The sequence below is a fragment of the Sus scrofa genome, unplaced genomic scaffold (assembly GCF_000003025.6).
Source record: "Sus scrofa isolate TJ Tabasco breed Duroc unplaced genomic scaffold, Sscrofa11.1 Contig2114, whole genome shotgun sequence".
In the NCBI taxonomy this organism is placed as follows: Eukaryota; Metazoa; Chordata; class Mammalia; order Artiodactyla; family Suidae; genus Sus; species Sus scrofa.
Genome location: NW_018085023.1, coordinates 12,363 through 22,903, shown reverse-complemented (window position 1 = coordinate 22,903; position 10,541 = coordinate 12,363). Strand labels below are relative to the sequence as shown.

At 36.8% G+C, this 10,541-nt stretch overlaps 1 pseudogene; it reads right to left on the bottom strand.

The window, feature by feature from the left end:
- Positions 1-5,475: 5,475 nt before the first annotated feature.
- On the bottom strand, positions 5,476-6,856 carry LOC110258465 (annotated as a pseudogene).
- Positions 6,857-10,541: the final 3,685 nt, after the last annotated feature.

Genomic DNA, 10,541 nt, shown 5'->3' with positions numbered 1-10,541 from the left:
TTGCCTGCCTTTTTTGGAGGGGTGTGATCTTCTGCCAACATTTAGTGCATGTTCTGTATGAATTGTTCTACATAAAGATATTTATTTATTTATTTATTGTTATTATATTTTTTTGTTGCTTTGTCTTTTCTAGGGCCACACCCATGGCATATGGAGGTTCCCAGGCTGGGGATCCAATCAGAGCTGTAGCCACCAGCCTACACCAGAGCCACAGCAACATGGGATCCAAGCCATGTCTGTGACCTACACCACAGCTCATGGCAATGCCCGATCTGTAACCCACCGAGCAAGGCCAGAGATCGAACCTGCAACCTCATGGTTCCTAGTCAGATTCGCTAACCACTGAGCCACAACGGGAACTCCCTGAGGATTTTTTTTTATGTGCTTGTGGGAAAAGGTGCTCTATCTTACTCCTCAGCATCTTGATCCTGCCTCTTAGACATTGTATTTTAAATCTATGTTTGTGTTTGAATTTGAAAATTTCATTGTTTTTTATTAATATCTACCATGTTATATAATTATGACCAGATTTTGTCTTTTAAGTTTGCTGTTATTGAAAAATTGAAAAATCGCTCATAATTAATTTGGCCAAATTAGATTAAATTTAGTAGATTTACTTTTATTACTTTAGAATAAATTTGTATTGGATTGTCTTACAAAACATCAAAAATACTGTTTGAGTAGAATTTCCATCTTTTTACAAAATCACTGCATAATCTTAATAATGGTAATAAAAACAGCCATTTATTATTAAGCATTCTTCTACCCAAATCCTACTTAAAGAAAGACAACATTTTTAATTTTTATAATAAAATTTTCCTCCATTTTCACCTTATACCATAATTCCCATCAAATGAAGAATGCAAATTAAAATTTTTGCTTTCTCAGTTGGGTTTTCAGAGAAAATTAGGCTACTGACTCTGAAAAAAAAAATCTCCCATATTGATAATCATAGAGTAACAAATATATTTTGAATTAGACCATTTACTAAACCATAATAATTCAAGCAAAGTGAAGAACTTATTTTTGTGTAACTCCTTTTTCTTCATGTTCTATAAGTGATCACACTGGCCACGAAGCTGGTGATGTTTTATGCTATTAAATTATAAATGTTCAACACTTATTTTTTCAATTTTAATTTTGTACAATGATGCTTTAGAAATAATAAATATTAATGAAATGTAGCATTTGAACATTTACTCTTAAAGATATTATTCTAAATATTATTACTCAAATATCTTAATATTAAATAATGGAAAATATCAATTTTATATAATGTGAATGACTGTCCTATTGACCTGTAGGACCACAAGATAGCAATCAAAGATGATATAAAAACTCTGCTTAGTAATTATCTCACTTGATTTCTTTTGCTATATCCATTTTGATTTAATATGCTATATAGATATGACAAATTTAAAATACCCTGAAATCCAAAGTTAATTCTTAGGCTTTTATTTTTTAACATTCCTGTTTGTGTGCTTTTTAATTAGATATGTAGACTGCAGATAAGAGAAAGAATGGTTAGGTGTTTAGTTATAATTAACTCTGATAAATGAGGTTCACTAGAAAAAAATAAGTAGCTTCTCTAATTGTTAGGTACCAGTGTTAGTTGGTGTTCATGACTCTAGGCCATACACAAAGTGTCTTTATCAAAGTAATGAAAGAATCTCTTCTGTAATTGCTAATAATTGTCATATTTATTCAATCCTTAATATGTGCCAGCCCCTTTGCTATTCAGCCTACAGGTTGTATTTAATCATTACAAATCCATAAGTTAGGTTCCATAGTTATGTTCATTTTACAGACAAGGAACCTGAAGCACAGAGAGCCTGACTTATTTTCTTAAGTTTTACACTTGCAAGTGAATAACTCTTGATTGGAAATCAGTAAAACTGTTGCTAAAATCCTCCTCCTTAGTCACAGTACCAGTCTGTAGTACACTGAAATAAAAGGAGGGTAAAGAAGGAAATAACTACTCAGAAATAAATCAATCAATGAAATTATGAGGATTGCATTAACTGTACATTTTTGAGGATGAATTAATCCAGTTTGAAAGTTTTGCTAAATATGAAATTATATAGAAGCAGTGTTCTGCATTTTTCCTATAATGTTCCATCTCTCAGTGTAGGAAAAAGTAAAGCACAATATAGTCTATGAACTACATATGTAAATAGTGTAAAATTCACACACACACACAAGAAAACAAGTATAAATGTTCACTGCATACTTGTAAAATGACTTTAGTATTTTCCGAGAAATACTAAACAAGAGAAGAGAATTATCAATTTTTATGTCTGAGAGAGGCATTTACTTCTTCCTTTAATTATAATAATTTCTCCGTATGTAAGTATTAAATTCTGCAATTTAATGGTTCATAGTAGAATTTTAATATTGCTTTGTAGATCATCATGTTTCTCAGTAGTACATCAAATTAGTAGCTAGCTATAAGCATTGGCTATGGTATCTCATTCAACATTATTGCTTTAAATTCTATCGAAAATTGAATGACTCCACAGTTATAACCTGAATCCAGAAATTTAACTAGAAGTTCATATGCATTGTATGTAAATATCCTTTATCCACCCTTATGTTCTACCAGCTTCATGTAGTTTCATGAATCCTCTTTTGCTCCTGCTGGTGTGTGTTGACGAGATGCTGCAGGTATTTTGAGTAGTTTATTTATTTCTTAATGGGGCTGAGCATGTCCACAATAAGGTATGTTGTTACTTAACCCTAGTCACTGGACTGGTAAGTAGGGAACATGTGAGCATACACTGGGTGAAGGCTTACTTTGTCCTACCAAAGGAAAGCCTTTGTATTGTCTTCAGGTAATGTGGCCCTTAATATGTAATTGTGTGTGTGGTCCACTTCTTCAGGCCCAGAGGGCTCCAAGTAATTGAAGGACTCAAGATTTTCAGAGGCATAAATCCAGAAATCCTCATTCCGTGTATGAAGGTCCTATTCCTTCCCAACCAATACCCTGACCCAGCTGTAGCAGACCTACCTCAATTGAGAGTTCAAGCTCTTGGAAATCTGCCACTCTTATAGGTTAGGAGCCTGGTATGCATATTTCTCTCTGCCCACAGCTGCAGTAGACAAGATCTTCTTTAAATGCTACTAAGGAGGCCTTCTGGCTTTCACATTTAGCTCTTAGTTGCTGGGTAATCATGCACAGTTTTTTCTTATCTTTTTTTCATATGCATTATTTACATTCAGCAATAACCATGTAATGCCACTAGAGTAGTGGTTATAGGTACACAATCTCTCCCATGTTTTTTAAAAAACTGAACACATTGTACCTAATAGCACATTCCCCTCCACTGGAATTCCATCTTACTTTAACACAGCTAAAACCCTTACAGTTGCACTTCTTCCTTGTGTCAGGTACCGTCTGTGTTCTATCAGTGATGATGGGGTCCTCACTGCCAGTGAGTTGGCAGGTGAACCAAGTCCAAAATCCCATTTAGCATCAGATTTCTCATCCCTCTGCAGGATGCATTAGGCTTGGACAGAGAGAGAAGTTGGAGTAAGTTACAGTTCCAAACAAGGGCCAAGGACCCTGCCTGGCGCGCAGGAGCTGAGAAAGCCCATTAGAATGACCTATTTTCAGAACAGAAGCTGATATCCATAGTCTTACCTCCAACTGTCAGTAAGTATGGGCTTCCCAGGAGGAAGAAGTGACAGTTGATAAAATGCCTCTTTTCAGAGGAGGCATTTCCCAGTGAGAGCTGATGCTAGGGATACTCACAGGTCATGAGGAAATAAACTCTGTCTTGATGCTAGATGCAGTGGTGTGTCAAATAATCCACTTCAGAGAGAGTTAAGGGAAGTGTCTTAGAGCTTACCTCCAGTGCTCTTGTATGCAGAAGTAAGAGAAAATATTCTATGTTCAATGTCAGCACCTTAGTTTCAGAGATAACGAAGCAGTGCCTAATTGTATATGTACTCCAGCAAGTTAGGTATGGTTCAAGATCTCAACAGAGGGACTTGGAGTGAAGATGTAGATTTTAGATTTATAAATGAAATAGTTGTCATTATGGTTATTCTCAGTGAGGAATAATCTACAGACTAACAATAGTATTGTGGTGAATACTAATATTTAATCACAGAGAAAGAAGGGCATGGAAACCCAAGTGTGAGGTCGCAAGACAGAGAAGAAAAACCAGGATTCCCATTCCTGGGTTTACTCAAATTCCAGACGTTAGATGCGAAATAAAAGTTATAATTCATTTTACTCAGTAGAAATGTAATGAAATTTTATGTGTTGAAATTAGAATAAATGAATTATAAAAAGATATATGTTATATGTTAATTATGTTAATTAACTTGAATCAAAAGTTCTTAAGTAGGGTATTTCAAAAAGTCTTAAGCATTTTATTTTTTATAAATTTCTATAACTCTGACTCCTTCATCCATTGATTTATGAGAATAGTGCCTGTGTATTTTTAAAAGTTGGTACTTTTATTACATATATCTTTTAAGCCGAAAAAGAATTCCAAATGATCCAATATATAGATTGATAAATGAAGGTAGTTGAACAAAATAAATGTATCTAAAACCTTTTGTAGTTTTACAAAAGGTTACATTTTAGTTATAAGGATGCCTGTGAATAAGATGTTCATTTCTATTAATGTATTTTCTTTTTGGTATCACAGTGATATGAAATAACTAAGCCAATAGGGACTAATAAAACCATTAAACCAGTAAACCTAAAAAGCAAATAGAAATACAATTACTTCTGTCATAAACTCACATCACTCCCTAGATGATACTGTTAAATTCTGGCTTAAATACATTAACCTTATATGCACAATTTCTCATGATGACCTAAAAGGCAAGAAAACATGAACAGACACTTTCATTTATTTAACATTTAAATTGAAATCCAGTGCACAGACTATACACATCATTAAAGTAGGAACGACAGTGGCTTTTGAGGTCGGGTATTATTATTATTATTTTTTTTTGAATCCCTGTTTGGTTTATTTGAATTTTTTTTTTCTCTGTGAAACTGAGTAGAGCTGAGAAGGGATCAAAGAAAACCTCATATATTAAATTCTTATATAGATATTTTGAATTCAAAAGTAAGGGTCAACAGGAGAGGAACAGGTGGCAGGCCCTGTCCCAGAAAACAAAGCCACTGAGGCAATCCTGCACATTAAGGAGGATGGCAAATCCATCCCTTAAAAGAAAGTTGGGGGGGGGAATATAAAATACCCAAGTTTCAAAAGCCAGACTACTTCCACACTCTTGGTTCTCTACTCCAGACTGTCCTAAGATAGAGTGTATCAAGTTTTCAAGGTAAGTTTTTGAGGATTTGGTTTTTGCAAACATATGCAAATATGATCTTCATGGGCAGTCCTGTTTTGGCCATTAATAGAAAGCAATATGCTTGGATTAGAGGTCTGATTTCCACTCCAATGCAAAGTTTCTTCTTTCCTGTCAACAAAGCCATTTGTAGAGATCTGGAAATCATGCACTTCTTAGGTGGGAGGAGGTACCATTCTGGTTCACCTGAAAATATCCTTTCAGATTGGCTGGTGTTTTACAGTCCCCTTTCAAGACCTTGTGTGTGTTGTTGACAACGATGGGGTCAAGGTTGCTGTAGTTGGGTGGGTTTGCATAGGGGTCATAGCCTAGCCGAGCCAGCATGGGGGTGATCTGGGCCATGTCTCACATCATGTCCGCAGGGATGTGGCCAGTCTTCTTGATGAGAGCTTCCAGGTTCACAGGCTTGATGACCTGGACTGTGGATTGCTCAATCTTGAACAGGGAGACACCTCCGGGCTTGCCAATGAGGTCCTCGTAGTGCAGGACAGCATCACTCCAGGTGATGCCAAGGAAGTTGAGGATGAGCTTGAGGGAGCAACGGGGGTGCAGCACCAGCTGCTAGTAGTACACCGGCAGACACTTGTCCTTGCCCACCTCCACACACTGTGCCTACATCACCTCAATGGCCTTGTTCCACTTGGTGGGCAGTTGTGGTAGCTGCTGAGGTCAAAGCCAGCAATGGTGACCTTGCGGGTGATCATGGAGTGCACCAAGGCCCAGCCATCTCACACCATCAGCAGGGACTTAGAGTTGGGGAACAGGCGTGACAGGCAGACAGAGGACTTGAGGGTGAATGGGTCTTTGTTGCAGAGGATGCCGGCCGGCTGGCCATGCTTGGCGATCACCTCCAGGATGAAGGCCTGCATGGTGGCCTCCAGCGCTTGGTCCGTGACGCTGGCTTCATCCAGCCGCAGCTTCTCCCCACGGGACTTGGACCAGGCCTGACGCATGGCCGGGGGATGATGCGGGTCTCCTCACCGCAGTGCACTTCCAGGTGGGCATCCAGCATCACGTGCATCAGTGTAGTGCAGCTCAGGGGCACGCCCCCTACGAAGATGTGCGGCATAGCCTTGCCACAATGGTATTCCACATAGTCCGTGCCCATCATCACCAGGTCCTCCTGCTCCGGCCGCATAGCCTGCCAGGGGTTCTGGGGAGCCCCCAGCACTGCCTGGCACTCCAGCACCTGCTGCCCTAGCTGGATGGCCAGCACCAGGGCCAGGGCAAGGCCGGCTGCCAGCAGTGCCCTCCACACCAACAGGCGCATGCTGGGCCTGGTGTGGAGGGCAGGCTTCAGTGACAGGTGGGAGGGAGGCCCGCCGGGCTCTCATCTCCCCTGAGCACTCTCATGCTGGGACTCTAGCCCTCGTGGCTGCTTGCCAAGATGGTCCACCGGCTGAGCCCTTGTGAGAAGCGTAGAGGGAGCCCTGCCGGCCCAGCAACTCCGGGCTTGCCAGCCACCTCGGCCAGGGGAGGAGGTACCCAGGTATTATTTTTATTTCATTTAGTGTTTTGTAGTAGACATTTATCACATTCACACCTTCCCTTTCTTTTCTTTTCTATAGCTTCACAGCAGCATATGGAAGATTGGACTAGGGGGTCTAATCAGAACTGCAGCTGCCAGTCTCCACCACAGCAGAGGCAACACTGGACCCGAAGCGCCTCTGCAACCTGTTTCATGGCTCGTGGCAATGCCAGATCCTTAATCCACTGAGCAAGGCCAGTGATCAAACCTGCATCCTCATGGACACTATGTCATGTTCTTAACCCATGGAGCTGCAATGGAATCTCCACACACCTTCCTTTTTTGTTAAACTTTGGTGCTCAAGTTCATGTACAAGTTTGTGCTCTTATGCATTAGCCCCATCCCCACCCATATGCAAAGTTAATTGCACCACAGGTGGTACATTACTGTAAACACTCAAGTCATTGACAATCAGATTCTTAAACTTTTGATAATTTAAACTAAAAGATGGAATCTACAGTTACATACACTTGAATTAAAAGGTCTGTTAAAGTTAGGTTTAGAGCAGTGCAGATAGTAAAGTGAGAGCAAGGCAAACACTTCAGAGAGAATGATGATAGAGGGAAATAAGATGACAGGCCCCGAAGCCCCTTGTTGCTTGAGAATGGTCTTGATTCCTGGTATTCTGATGTTCAGTTTAGTTCCTTTTGATCCTTAACTCTTTTTTTTCCTTTTCTTGCTTGGATTTTATTTAAACAAATATTCATTTACATAAATACCCCCATTACTCAAAATGATTTCAGTGGTTTCTCTTCTTTGCAATAGGCATGCTGTATTTAGAGGGACTGCTAAAGTTCCTAAAAGCTAAAATATGAACAAGACACCTCTTAAACATCTATAGTACATTTTATATACGAAGTTGAGAGTGGGAAGCAGGAAGTTCACTGAAGATTTTATTAGGAAACTATAGCAGATGCCTAAGCAAAATGGGTAGTGACACTCATTACTGAAAGAGAGGAGAAAAGATCTTAATTTAATTAAATGTGTAAATTCTCCTTTACCATATAAAATTTATATTCATGGGTTACAGAGATTAGGACATGAACATATTTGGTGGAGGGTATTATTCTCTGTATGAGATCTTGTCCACCCCAGGGAGATAATATAGGATATAATATGTGCTAATACAGAAATTAAGCACATATATTTTGATATAAAAGAAAGCTAGAGTTCAAGCGCAATTCTGCCACTATCTAGCTATGTGATCTTAGATACGTGTTAAAATCATATATTTTAATTGCAACTGAAATGACTTTTCATTCATTTTTATACTATTGCAAGGTATGTATATAACATACACAATACATAGACATAACAGAAATATTTATCAAGTTGGCCATAAAATTAATCGTCACAAGAGTTTTTGTCAAAATACCCAAAAGATTTTTTTTGCAGATATAGACGACATTATAACTTTTAAAAATGAAAATGAAGTATAGTTGATGTACAATGTTATGTTGGTTTCAGGTGCATAGCACAGTGATTCAGTTACACATACATATATGGCTATTCCTTTTTAGGTTCTTTTACCTTATGGGTCATTATAAAATATTGAATATAATTCCCTGTGCTAAAAATGGTCCTTTTTGGTAATTTTTTAATAGAAAGACTAAGGAACTAGATTAGCTAAGATAGTTTTGATAAAAATTATAGGTAACAAGTAGATTTATCTGTTTTTAAGACTTGCTATGTAGCTGCAGTAGCCAAAACTCTGATAATGTGAGAGGAATAGATGCATAGACTAAAGGAATCAAATAGGAAATAGATCTTCAAAAATATGCCTGAGGAAAGACAGACATTTCAGTCTTTTCAAGAGGTGGTGGAACAGTTGAACATTTAAAGGTTTAAAAAAAAATAAATAAATGAACCTCAACATAAGCCTCATATCTTATACAATGATTAACTCCTCATAGATCATGGAATTATATGTAAAATGTCAAACTATAAAACATACTTAGGAAAAAATAAGAACATTATGGTTAGGCAAAGAGCTCTTACACTTGCCACAAAAGCCTGATTCATAAAAGGAAATGTGATAAATTAAACTTCCTCAAAATAATTTTTTTTCCTCTGTGAAAGATCCTGTTAAGGGAATGAATAGACAAGATACAGATCAGGACAAAATATTGGAACATAACATATACATCGAAGAGCTAGTATTTAGAAGATGTAAAGCTTTCTCAAAAGTGAAAGTAAAAATTTAAACAGCATACAATTCAACTACCATATGGACAAAAACATGAAGCAGCATTTCATTGGAGACTCAGAGATGACAAGTATATGAAAAAACATTCAATATCATTAACCATTAGAGGAATGAAAATTAAAATCACAATCAGATGCCATTGCACACTTATCAGAATGGCTTAAAAAAGTGATACCACTAACTGTTGATGAATATCAGGTATCTTAATTACAGAATTAGAGAACAGGTTAGTGGCTATCAGGAACAAGGGAGGGAGTGCTGATAGGAAGGAAGTGGATGTGATTATGAAAAGGCGGCAGTGAGGGGCCCTAGTGGTGATGGCACAGTTCTCTCTCATTACTGTAAATGTAAAAGTCTGATTGTAATATTATGCTACAATTTTGCAAGTAACAATTAGAGGAAACTGGATAGAAGATGCACAGGACTAGTTTCTGAATTACTTTTTCCCACTAAATATAAATTTACAGGTATGTTAAAAAACAAAGTTCAGTTTTTAAAAAATCACCTAAAATGAAATTAATTAGCATGTTTCTTAATAATCTCCTTGGGAGAAGTCTGGATATGTTGGACAATAGAGATGTTTTTCCTCTAAAAATAGACAAAAGCTTAAATATACTAATTATTATATTAAACTCACTAATTTAGTTTCAAAGATATATCTTATTAAAATAAACAGATGTTCCTAAATGACTTTCTCATTTTATCTATGATTTATACTTCTTTGAAATCTAATTAGTAAGTTTACCTTTCCTGTAGCATAATGCTCAGGGAAATGCAAACATTATTTTTTACATTCAATAGAAATTTGAGAAAATTATTAAAATATCTAAAGTTTCTTTTTTCTGTTTCAATTGTGATGTAATTGGCATATTTTGATTATACAGCATAACGATTCAATATTTGTGTATATTGAAATCATCACTACAACAGTATAGTTAACATTCATTTTAACATCAGTTTCTAAATATGTGTTTGATGCACTAGATTAGTAAATCTTTCAAAGCTGAATTGCTAGCCTACAGTGGATTTCCCCATGCCTGCATTCCATTGTTGCTTCTGAAAACTCCAAACATTTGGTTTCTGTGATAAAATTTTTGGCAGATTCATTCACTTTAACATGCTGGATGCCTCTTGCTTTAAAATAAGTATCTTAGTCATCAGAATGGTTTGTGTTCAATGCAGCTTTCAGGAAGATAAACAACATCTCTAGATTATATCATTAAATGCTTATTCAATATAACCAAACAAAAGATGTAACAAAGGTACAAACATCAGCATAAATATAACATTAAGAAAAATGTTTTAGAACTTTGCTTATAGAAGAACTTTGTAAAAATAGATGTGATAATTCTCTTGAAAATTATAGTAAGTCCAAGAGAAACTATGGAGAGGAAATGAAATATCTTAGTTTTTGTATAATAGAACAGCATTTTCCATTAAGTTTCTTATATGAAATATTTTTACTCTTGCTAGTTC